Genomic DNA, 12,557 nt, shown 5'->3' on the forward strand with positions numbered 1-12,557 from the left:
ATTTTGTGATCAACAATCCCAGCAAGGTCTATCACAATCTGACAGGCTCAGGAAACGGATCAGCTGACATATAACAAGCCAATAAGGGCATTAACTCCTTCCTGTAAAGGAAGAGGATACTCTTCCTTTACAATAAAAGGCACCAAATCAGATCTTTAGCTGCTCAGAGGTGGCTTGTTAATAAGTTAGTTCCAAACCAGCCATCAAATCCCATGCTTTAGGCAAGAACTACCATTCCTTTGTATCTGAACACACCAGCATCTAAATTTCTAGGCATAGAGTATGTTAAGCTTCAGCTCTCTGAAGTGTAGAGGCCTTGACATTTGTCTAAACGTTCACTATGCAGTAAATGGTACAAGCCACAGTATTACCAGAGCCTTAAACCACGCAATCATTGAAGTAAAAGTGACTTCTAAAGATGCATGATGAATGGTCACACAGTAGGCAGAGCCTATTTCCTTACCTTCCTCCATGTTAAAGTAAAAGATGCATCTGAAAAACAATGGCTGTTTGCATGCTGAAATGCCAACTGGCAACTACAGATCAGCGTCTGGCTCGGACCCTATGCTTTTGAAGACACCCAAGTTCATAAGAAGTCTGAAAGTGACTTTTGTAGCAAGCAAACTTTGCTTGCTTCCCAGATCCTGCCCTGTCACAATTCTTACATACTAACTATCTTTTCAGACTTAAATACCTAACATTACATGTTTAAATAGAAAAAATAGATGACAGAAAAAGGAATAGACCTAGCAAAGATCACGTCTAAATTACCTCAGTCAGGAGAGTTGAGGGTAAAACAAAATCATGGGTTTGGATTTGTCACCGTAACCTTTGTTAGGAAGACAAAACCAACAACATCATACCGTGGGAACTATTAGAAAAGGTAGATGCCCAATTCAGAATGACTAAGAAATAAATAATAAAAAAAAGCAGCCACCAGGTCCACACATTCACAAGGCTGACTTTGAAAAAGAATAGTTCTACTGCTACAAGGAGGGGGTGGGAAGGATTAAAAAAGCTTATGGTTACAGCTATATAGGTAAGATTTGTCTCTCAAAGGTAAAGAAAATATTCTGAAGTAATCACATCTAAGTGATCAAACTACTAACCTGGCATTCTAAAGAACACAAGATAATAGTTGCAATAAAATGGCAAGAGTTGGCAACACTGACTTTTGAGTAAAAAAATTACAGAAAAAGAATATTATGCATTTCGAAGTCCACGTGATCCCTGTAACTCACTAGTGACAGCACATCCTTTCAGCACTCATGGCAGTGTAAAAGGTGGTTATAGACTTGGGAAAGTGGGTATCAAGCATCAAAGCAAGGTGCTCCACAAAACGTTTTCATTATCACTCAGCCAGCTACTCCTCACCTCACTCATTGCAGCATTGCACTGCTGAGAAATTCTGCTGATGCACAACTCAACAGATTCAGGATTTTTGTAATGTAGGAAAGTTGAGGAAATCTATTTCCCTTTCCTACAAAAAAAAAAAAAAAAACTCTGAGGAACATAAACAGCAAAGATGAAGACCAAGAAGTATTCTTATTTTGATATCACTTTTACACCAGAAAAGTTAAGATTCAGTTAACACACATTAGCAACTTCCATACAACCGGAAGGCTGTGGAGATCTGGAATACCTTCATATCCAAGAGCACAATTTTAAGGGTCAAATCCTTGCAACCCCCCTTCAAACCAACGATCAAAAGGGGAAGTTCTCCTTCATCTGTACGCTTCACACATGCTGTGAAGACATTGTTTCCAATGTCTGAAGTTGGCACATTAGACTATCAAATCCAGGTAATGGTCAATGCACTCTTTACACAAAAATCCTATTTTAAGCTGGGGATCTTTACCCAGCATTCACTTAACAGAACATAATTTGGCCTATTATTCTTTTCTACCACTACAAATGTACTAACATAAAATGATGACCTCAATTAGACTAAATTGACACAACACCATTCTTCCACATTTTTCCCTCAAAAATATATTAATGATTTAAGAAAAAATTATACTTAAAAAAAGCTTACATTACATTATGTATCGTCAATTACATAGTGTAATGTAAGGGTTGTTTGGGTTTTTTTTTAAGTTTAATTTTTAAGTATAAGTGTTGACCTAATGTCAATTATGGCAACACTATGTTGACCTCAAGCATGTTTAAAGTGCTCTTTCAGGGGGAAGAACATAATAAAAATGCTTTTTATAGTCACCACAGTCATTCACTATAAAGGTTTTAAAAAGTACAATTTCTACTCTCCCTGTTTATAGTCAGATGATCTCTTTAATGATTGCTGAATCCATGCTGAGAAACAAAAATAGTGTTTAATGCCCAGGCATTCATTTCTAATTGAACCAACAGAGTTATCAGAAATTATAGTAATTAACCAAAACTGCCCATTCTGTGTTGCTAGTCCACCCAATGAATATCCAAAAGTTACTCAAGGCTTTCAATACTACACTTAAAATAGACACTACCATGTGCTTGTTCAGCAGTAATTCTGTAAAGTCAGCAAGTGTCAGTACTATTTGCATTAGTCACTCAAAATTACTGTTTTTCAAAGGTTTGCTGACAGGATACTGCTGATTAATTTCATCACTGCTTTTCTGCCTCCTCCCATTAAGAGGAGAGGTAATACTGCACAGAGTTCACTAGTATCGTCTTTGCCAGGAAAAAAGGGAAGCGGGGTGGGTGGGAGGATATTGCCAGAGCTGCCTTACTGTGCTACAGTTAACTTAGTGCAGCTTCCTTCTATACACCAAGACCAGAAGGAAAACATTTTCTTAATCAAAGGCACAGCCATGTACATATGAAAGAACAGCATCAGTGGGCCGCCTTAGATTGTACGTTTGAAGCACCGCCTTAATAAAACAAACGTTCATATGCTCGAGGTACGTTATTTTCAGATACTAAAGTAGCCTCTTTGCACCCTGAAATGCTACATCATTCAGGCTTAGCTCAACAGGATGACAGAAGATTCTTCTCCTGCCACCACTGTCTTTATCCAGACAGAACGCAAGCCTCAAACTGGAAGCTGTAACCTTATATCCACTTTACAAAGATAACTGTGGTTTTACTACAGCTGAGGATTCTCTGCTACAAAGATCAGTGTCACAGCAAGATTTCTTCAGAAACAAACACCAAGACAGCAACATTTTGAAGTTTTCATTCTGATGGGGAGTGGGTCATAATCTACATTTGCTCTTAGGAACAGCTCTGTGACCATGTCATTACAAGACTAAAGGTCTTGTCATACTTTCAACTGCGAGCAGAGGAATTATTTTGAGATAGCATTACTAAGAGGAAGCTATCTAAGAAGTTTTTGCTTAGAGTGACATTATTCACATGAAGAAAAAGTTAGATATTTCATTTGGAAACAATGCTTTTGGTTGAGTCTTTCAGCAGGGGCTTTCATTCCTACATTATATAGTTCTTGGTTTATAGCAAATGTATGCATTGAAATAAATGAATTGGGGAATATCCACAGAATTCCAAGTCTGATTTAAGCATTCTCTATAAAAAAATAATCAATTTTTTTCCTTAAGCCTATTTGTTTGCATATTAGCTTCTCTGCTTATAAGAACATGCATGTGCACAGCATACACAGAGGACTGTAACAGTGGTTTTACAGTGCTAAACATTTTTTTTCCCTATAAAGAAAAGCAAAACCAATGTTTTATTACTTTTGTAAATGCTGCACCAGCAAAACAGCTGAAGTTGGCTTGTACCAATTGTTTATCATCTCTGATAAAATTACAAGAGCAGAAGAAAAATGAGATTTCAGAAATCACTAGAAAATAGCGATAAGGTTGTCTGCTCAGGATTTGACAGTAATTCTGTACAAAAAGGCACCAAATGGCTAGCCATAGCCTACGTATAGGAAAGAAATATGTCTCCAATGCTCATCTCATTTTTCATTGTCATCTTATTAAGTCTGTAGATCTCTGAAGATCAAGTGTCTGAAGAGTTAAAATAAAAAAACCCAAAAAAACCCCCAAACCAACAAAACCAATACCTAGATTTCCTTTAGTTAGTTTTAAACCTGAATGACTTCTTCTGGAGACTACAAAATATTACTGATAGCAGACAGGAAAGAATTCACGTCTGCCTTTATATTTTATCATAAACTTGCACAAACTTCAGTTATGTCTGGAAGCCAAACTAAAATTAATCACAGAGCAAGCAGGTACTGCACAATCCAGAGTTTTTCTTATCTTTGAACCTCTCCCAGCTTGGACAGATGTGCCACTCTTCATCATGCTGGAAGAGAACAGAACAGATGAGCTCCTGGAAATCCAGCTTTCATACTCAGGCACCCAAAGCAAGGGGCTCCCAACCATTAAAATACTGCCTGAATTCAAAGATCATGTATTATGAATTACTGTGTAACTTGGTTAAGAAAGAAAACGTTAGTAACAACAGGATTCTCAACGCCATGTCTTCTGCTCCTGAATAAATCCAACATTTTTTTCCCTTTGTTTGGGGATTTGAAAAAGTCCAAAACTACTCTCCAGTGCACAAAATGCTAAAACAATTCTCAAAACACTTAGACCATGAAAAAACAGGGAGCTCCTCTTCTTCAAAGACCTAAAAGCTGAAGAACTGAGCTCCCTTTAAGAATTTAGCTTCTCCAAGCAGAACAGTCATCTTGCACACATAATTTAGTGCAAGAAGCAGCCAAGGATTAATCTCCTGCAGAGATTAAAGATGATCTCGTGACTATTGCGCAAGAATCCTCAAGTGGGGAGAAGGAAGTCTGCATTGAAAGTAAGCATTATCATTCTGTTAAAAAAACCCAAACATACACACACAAAAAGGTTTTCTGTGGTAGCAAATGGTCAAGAAAATAACACAAGAAAAAAATGTTCAGAATTTTAAGAACTTGCATGAGGGCTATAAATGTTAGGCCATCTCACTATAGTGGCTCAGAATACAAAAGTGAGCAACCTCACAGGTACTATACTTAAAACTAAAGAATGTGTAGAGATTACTGAGGACATATAGGGAAAAATAATTATTTTTTCCCCAAGAAGTACACACAAACACACACAAATTCATACAAGAACCAACTATCCTCATCTACTTTCAGCATCTGATCTGTAATTGTACGGATATAAAGTAAAGCAAGAACTATCTCCCACAACTTCTAGCCTGCCTTCTTTCACTCGGCACCGAAAGTTAAGTATTCCATCTTTGAAAATTACTTATATCTGTCAGGAATCCTGAGCAACCAAGACGACAAGAGGAGAGACTTGACTCTACTTACAGGTTACTTTAATAATCAGAAAAAGGGATACATAAGCTACTTATGTAGGGCCAGCTCACAGCTTTTTGGCAGCTTATGCAAAATTAAGCTTTATTTAAGGTAGACAAAAGAGAACAGCAACCTTCAGTTTTGTGTTTGGAGCAGAGAGCTGAAGGCAGCTTAAGGAGTTCTACATTAAGACTTGAGTTTGGATCAGAGCATGCTTTTAAAGCATACCCTCCTCATCAGCCCCTCCTACCATGCTTGATTCACAGAGTGGTTTCAGAGCACACGAACTGGATTCCTTCTAGACGAACCAGAGGGTAGGATCCAGAACTTGCCTATTGCCCTGCAGCTGCTAATGGGCATTTGATCCAGCGCAGACTGGAGCTATATGGAATCAGCACCCCTAAAAGATGTATAGCACACTTTGCTTTACACATCTCTTCCTACTGGATCACATTACTTGGTAATAGAGAGATAGCCTGAGAAAGGTCCCTTTTCTTCATACAGGTCATACAAGGCTTTTTTACCTCATCTTGTCCTGTGGTAACCTATGCTCCTGGTTTCCACAAAGACACTCCAGCACTGTGGGCCAAGGGGAGCACAACCAGCCTACAGACCGTCCCCACGACGGAGCCAGCTGCCAACCGCAGCCAGCATTTCCTGGACAAACTCCTACCTGCAGCACCAGGAGGGCACAAGCAGGGCAAAAGTCTGAGCTGCAGCTGTCCACAGCTTCTTCCACCGCAGCCGGGGAGCATACGCGCTTAGCCTCTCAGGGTGGAGGACTCTTGCCCTACTGCAACTGAGGGCCAGGTATTGAGCAGACATTTTAAGATCACAGAGGTGCTTTCTCCCATTTAAGGTTACAATGGACAACTGCATATTTTACTTTATTTTTAAGGAAGACCTCTATCTATGGCATGAGAATGGCGTTTCACTTAATTTTAGCCATGCTGACTTTCTCCTTCCCACTGCAACAGAAGTGATGGGTCCCTAACTTCATTATACAAGGAGATGGATTCTCTCATTCTTTCTGTGGTGCCCTAGGTGGATCAGAAAAATCTCATTAAGAATCTGATCAATTAAAATTTTTAAAAGAAAAGCTGAAAATGAAGTGTAGTTATTAATGCAGTTAATGTTATTGCAGCTGTGTGGCAGTATGAACTGAACTGACGGCTCTAGAAATTGTGACTAGCTAACACTAAGTAATGCTGTCCTTGCAGACAGACAGGATTTTGTTATTCATTTCTACAGTTCGGTGAAGCACTGCCAGTTTAAAAAAAAAAAAAAAAAAAAAAAAAAAAGGGAGGAGGGCAGGCCTGTTGGCTACTTCTTGATAGAATAGCTGCAGATCTAATACACTAGAAGATAATTAACTTTTTAAAAAATAAATTACATTTAAAAAAAAGGAAAGTCATTTCAAATAAACAAATATAACCACTAACTCTAGTAAGTGCAGATATTAGTAGGAACGACAACTGTGCATGCTTTCTTTTTTACAAGTTACTGGATAGCAAGTAAAGCACCTAGAACTTTTTAAAACTGCACTAAAGCAATCTCTTTACAAATTTCTCAGCCTTTGAGAGAAAGGCTGCACTTCAGGCATCTCTGCATGAGAGGATTAAGCATTAGCAACAAGCCATATATCTAATTAACCCTCTGACCTGTCCCCCATTTTATACAGGTGCAACAGAATTTTTAAAGCTATGAACAAAAATTGCAACAGTGCACAGCTCTTCTCCTAAAGCCAGGCATTTCCTGTAAATCAGTAGACTTTGCAACAGTGTTCTTTTAACAAACAATTTTGCTATGCCATACTTTAAAAAAAATAATCTAAATATCTAAGGTTAAAAGCCATACCTAGGTACATTTTAGTAGTTAGCTCCAAAAATCTGGATCCCTGTATTAATGGTACAGATGCTACTCAAAAGTGAAACAGAATGGAAAGTTCCAAGAGAACAGTCTGCAAATGCAGGTGATCAAAGGGACTTCGCAACTAGGCCAATAAGCAATGGTGCTGTTAGGAATTTCATAGCTAACAACTAATATTCCAAAAGGCATTAGAAGTGCATCACTTTGATCTATATCCCAATACACATCATCACAACAGGCAGCAAACACCTATCTAGAGAGGTAACAATAAACTTAAGTGTAGCCAAAGCAGATGCCTGTGACTATAAATTCAAAATGTATTAATCAGCATATAATTAACATTAAATTTCCTTGAAAGTGATATGAGAAATGTGATCACCAAAGGAGCAAATAGAGATGGATATAGTTGCATGTAGGAGAAATCCATACAACAAAAGTTGCCAGACAAAAGGACAAGAGAAGCACAGCAGACTGTAAATATGCAGGACGTACTCCCAAATCCACAAGGATGACTGGCAAAACATAAAGCAAAACAAGCAGTACTGGGAGTACAGGAGACTACCCCTTGCGGGAGCTGGAGAGTGGTGATAACAAAAATATCAGGCATTAGATAATAGTAGAAGACAGACCAGTCCACACCAGTTCTTACTTCACTCGAAGAGCTCTCAAGCCTGATTACCTTGACTTCCAAGAACCACCAAGGGCCATAGCTACCACTGTTAACTGTACAGCATCAGCTCTATGGTACTCTATACTCACAGCTAATTTACAGTATGTGTTAAAGACTAACAGTTTTGTGTACAGTGATGATTAATAGCATGCACGAGTTAACCTTTAGCAAGATGTGTGCTGTTAATGAACGACCATTAAGTTTTAAACCTTAAAACTAGCCTGATCTGCCAGCCTTCTAAACACTCCTATCATAGCAGTCTCCAATTCCGTGGTATCTATCTAGCTATAAATACATGCACGAGCTCATATATTCAGTCCCAATACATGTTCCTTCTGTCCGCACATGTATCTGTCCATCTGAAGGTCCTGTTGGCTCAGGAGCCAAGCAATTGAGTTAACTTAGTGCTGTGCTCATGATATGGTGCCCGCAAAATTGCAGGGCAGGGAAAAAGGGGCTATACGATGTTTCCCATAACATTATGTTTTGTATATCTATCATTTCAAGTCTGGCACAACACTGATGTAGGGATGGTATGGGACTAATGCAGCTTCTAGGCAGGAAAGCAGCTAGCTTGGAGTGAAGGCACAAGTCTGGGTCTATTTGTACTGTAAAATAGAGGAGCTTGAACCCAAGGACAGAACATCCATATGCACAGAAGAAATGATCTCAAACCACAATGATATTGAGATGTTTGCAAGCATATCAATGCATCTAAATAAGCCAACTGTCTTGACAAATGCTCCCCTGAAGACATTGCTCAGTAGTTCTAAATGCAAGAACTCGCACTTAAAAAATGTAATCCCTTTCTAGAAGTATTTGCTGTATAGCAAGTTTAATGAGTGTTAGCTCTTCCTTTTTTTCCTTCCTAAAAGCAGGATGAAGTGTCAAACACTGTATTAAGTTAGAATAACCATATACTAACCACATCTTGTTCTCACAAGTCTACAGGCAATTTCTAAACACAACTATCATAAATCAACATTAAGATTAAATCCAGTAAGATTTGCACAGTACAAATTTGACATTTGTTTTTGTAGCCATTAGCTCATTAGTAGTAGTTTGCTCATTTATGCAGAATGGAATTTTAACACTGATCCTCAGACAGTTCCTTGCAGGAATCTCTCTGCAGGGTTAAGCCACCTTCCCACTGAGAATGGCTTTTGGTCTGGTCAGGAGAAACTCAACATCCTCTTTCACTAGATACTGAAGACTCAAAACTCTCCACTACTTTTGTTCTCAATTAACTCAGCATAACTCATCTTCAGCTCAAGATCTTTAATACTGCTTTTAGCACGAAATCTGTGTGAAGTGTCTACAAGCAACACAGAAGAAGCATAGTAGAGCAAAAGGTTGAAATATAATCACACACTTTTTCCATATCTACAGACTTTATGTCGTATACAGCCATCGTTATCTACTTTTTAATAGCAAGAAGCAGACTATCATAATCTGAAAGAGTACGATTCTTCTGTATTCTTTTTTCCTGAAAGAAAGGAAGAAACAAGCCTGCACTCACTGTTATTTTTCATATGTAAGGGAGACATGGACACATGTTCTTGGATGTCTTTGTGCTGCCACCAAACATTGCAGCCAACTATACAAGCAAAGAATTTGGTTCCATACCTAAAAAGGTCACTCAGACATCAAGAGCAATAATGTTCACCTCGACTACCTCATGAAAGCTATGCCCCTTTTCCATTCCAAACAACCGTTTTCTCATTGTGAGGGTAAAGGCAGTCACAGGAGACAACCTATGCTAAAAGCAATGCTACAGGAAGATTTGCAGTCAGACTACAAATTAATTACAGAAATTAAAAAAAAAAATACTCCTATATGAAGAAAAGCATCATTGAACAATACATAAACAAGTCTGAACTAATGGCTAAGTTTTGGAAGTAAAGCATTGGCAAGAAACTAAATGAAAACTCTACAGACACTAAATGCCGAAACTACAGATTCTCACACATGCTTAGGAAAAAAATAATTATAAGTTTGTTTATTAATGCTACTTCATTTTACTACTTCTTCATTTATCCTTGCTAAATGCAGCCTCATTATGACATATGGATTTCTCATGTGAAATTCCAACAGACTTGATTCAAAGCAGAATACGCTCAGCCCTTGAAGTTCTGCTCATATGCAGCTCTTCAAGTCAAATCATGTAAAACCTTCAGCCTTTTGATGACTTGCACCTGTCTTACAATATTTATGAAGAATCCCTGGCTACTCAGAAATTGCTCCCCCCACCCCGTCTAATCATCTCTTCTGTAACATAGTTTCACTTCAAGTTTGCCAAAAACACATTAACAGCAAAGATGGCATAAAGAGATCTAATCCGATCAATGAGAAGACAACTGTTTTATATAGCCAAATAAAATGTACTCATCCAAATCAGTCAGATCATGTTTTCTCCAAACTAGTAAACAGCTGCAGACACAGTCTGCTTCCCATCAAATGTTCCGTGTATAACAAACTGTACCTTGTATCTCTGATGGTTCACTAGTAATTTTTCAAAACCATGACTTTCAAAACATATGACAACTATATTTTATTGAAGAAAGGAATAGGCTTAGACTGCCCAAGCCACAAATTGAAGACCAATCCAGAAACTATGGTAGGTGCCAAAAGTCTGCTGATTGTCAGTATTTGCTGGCATTTTTATTATTATGAATACAACTGCAGACCAACTTCTTCAAAGAAGAAACACACTTCAAGCGTGACAGAAAAGGAAAAGCTCACAACTCCTATTATAATAGCACAGGAGCAGAGAAAATAACTCCTTGAACGCTGTCTGGAAAAGGTATCCCAAAGGAGTAGTTGTAAATGTGTTTAAAAGATGAAGAACCTTAAAAATAAATTCACATCTTACATTCTGGTCTGCGGTATCAACAGTGCTAAAGTAACCAGCAACTTTGGAAATCTGGTAAAGTTTTGACTGCCGCAAACATGAAAACAACCCTTAGTGAAACTGCTGAAGTACAAAACTGCTACCCACCATAATTTTTGTGACTTATATTCAATTCATTGCCAAGAAAAAATCCTTGCATGCACAGGAAGACACAGAGGAAGCCAGACAGACGAGACACATTTTCAAATCTCTGAACAGCAGTAAACTATTATGAGCTTAAATCAGGTACTTACTATTTTTGCTTGACTATGTACATAAATTCCTAGGCCTTTAGAAATTTAAGTGACTCCTGAACATACTTCAGAGAGCTGATTTTGCACCAACGTGACTGTTTATAAACTAAAATTAAGTGCATGCTTTCTCTGACTCAGAGTAACAAAAAAATGGGACAATAAATTGGGAATAAACAAACAGGAAAAAATGACCCAGACTACAATCTCTCACACAGAGGACAATGGAGACTGGTCTGGCAAAAAAAATGGGACATCAATGCCTAAAATTCTTATCCTACCCTATCCTAAAACTCTTATCCATGGTTGCAGCCTGAATTCCCTGTAGCACACAACTCCAAAAGAGCTCCCCTGCTGTTATTGTGATGCCCTGTGCAAGCACAGTAAAGAAAATTGGAATTAATATCACATTTAGAAGCACTAATTGTAGTTACGATGTCCAAATGGCTATCCCCTGAATAAAACAGAGAAAACACTAAAGAGCCATAAAGGAACCATTCCTTTTCTGCATCTGGTTACCTATGGTAAGAATTGCAAAGAGCCAACTCATTTCATCCATTTGAGAGTTCTTGAAATTTACCTGATAGAGTTGTAACAGCAGCACATGCTCCTTCTAGGATCCCAAATATGCATCACTCAAAAGAGAAAATAATCTGGCCATAAACTACCAAACGCTTACTTGCATTACTTTTTGAAAGTGAAGTCGAGCATGTTAACTTGGAGGACGATGACAAATCATCTTTGTAATTCCTGGAGACTGCTGTCACAGTATTGTTAGGTAATGAATGAATTCTTGAATATATCACAAATCCAAGTTCTAGAAAATTTTTGGTGGTGGTATGCTCAGTAAAATGACTTACTGCGCTGTGCCAGAGCAGCTAAGGTAAATGGTTAGAGCTCTAATTTCCAGTATTCGGCCCCTATGCGCAACCGATTCATTAGAATTAGAAAACTTGGTGAAACTCTGAGGTTAATTGAACAAAGAACTCCACTGCAGTTCTTTTTTTAATATATTTCATATATTAAGGAATGTATGCTACACTTGACACATGACTCCTTCAGGAAAGATTAACTGCAAACAACTACCAAACAGCTGTATGGCCTGTTTTCCAGTATGTATGGAAAGATAGACAGTCTATAATGTAACGTCTTGAATTTCAGCACTAACATAGTAGAAGATTTCCTGCTGATTTTACATTAGCTTGTGGTACAGGTGCAAAGGAGTTAGGTTACTGGCAAGCACAAGAAAAATTAATCTAGAAACCAGAAGAGCAGCTTCTCGCCTTCCTTAAACAGTTTATAAAATTAATCGCAATAGCATACACGTCAACGCTGGATGTGTAACCAGCTATGCTATCATTGACCAAGACAATCAGAATACATGGAAAAAGCCAAATACTTCCCTCCAAAGGTAATTGATATAGACAGATGACATAACTAATAACTGGGAATTGGTCCATCCAAGTTATTTCTGGAAATTTATGAGTCTCACATAAGGACGAAAAATGTTTTCATTAAAAGAAACAGAAGTAGAAGGAAAATGTCAGTCTTGCAAGAAACTTCATTTGAAGTGAACATAATTTATCTTTTAGCTACTACTGCAAAAGCTGTAATTTA

The 12,557-nt window shown here is 38.0% G+C and overlaps 1 protein-coding gene across 20 annotated transcripts in view; it reads right to left on the reverse strand.

The window, feature by feature from the left end:
- Positions 1 to 12,557, reverse strand: part of TBCK (TBC1 domain containing kinase) — a 116,765-nt gene that overhangs the window by 93,023 nt on the left and 11,185 nt on the right. Inside the window, exon 1 of one of the 20 annotated variants that reach the window (XM_087738136.1) lies at positions 1,375 to 1,419. The exons of the other annotated variants lie outside the window; for them this stretch is intronic. The gene's annotated coding sequence lies outside the window, so the exon portion shown is untranslated. Of the gene's footprint in view, positions 1 to 1,374; positions 1,420 to 12,557 lie in introns of those variants that run through there. 20 annotated transcript variants of the gene reach the window in all.

Source organism: Nipponia nippon, unplaced genomic scaffold, assembly GCF_047370975.1.
Source record: "Nipponia nippon isolate SJK-2023a ecotype South Korea unplaced genomic scaffold, ASM4737097v1 scaffold_6, whole genome shotgun sequence".
In the NCBI taxonomy this organism is placed as follows: Eukaryota; Metazoa; Chordata; class Aves; order Pelecaniformes; family Threskiornithidae; genus Nipponia; species Nipponia nippon.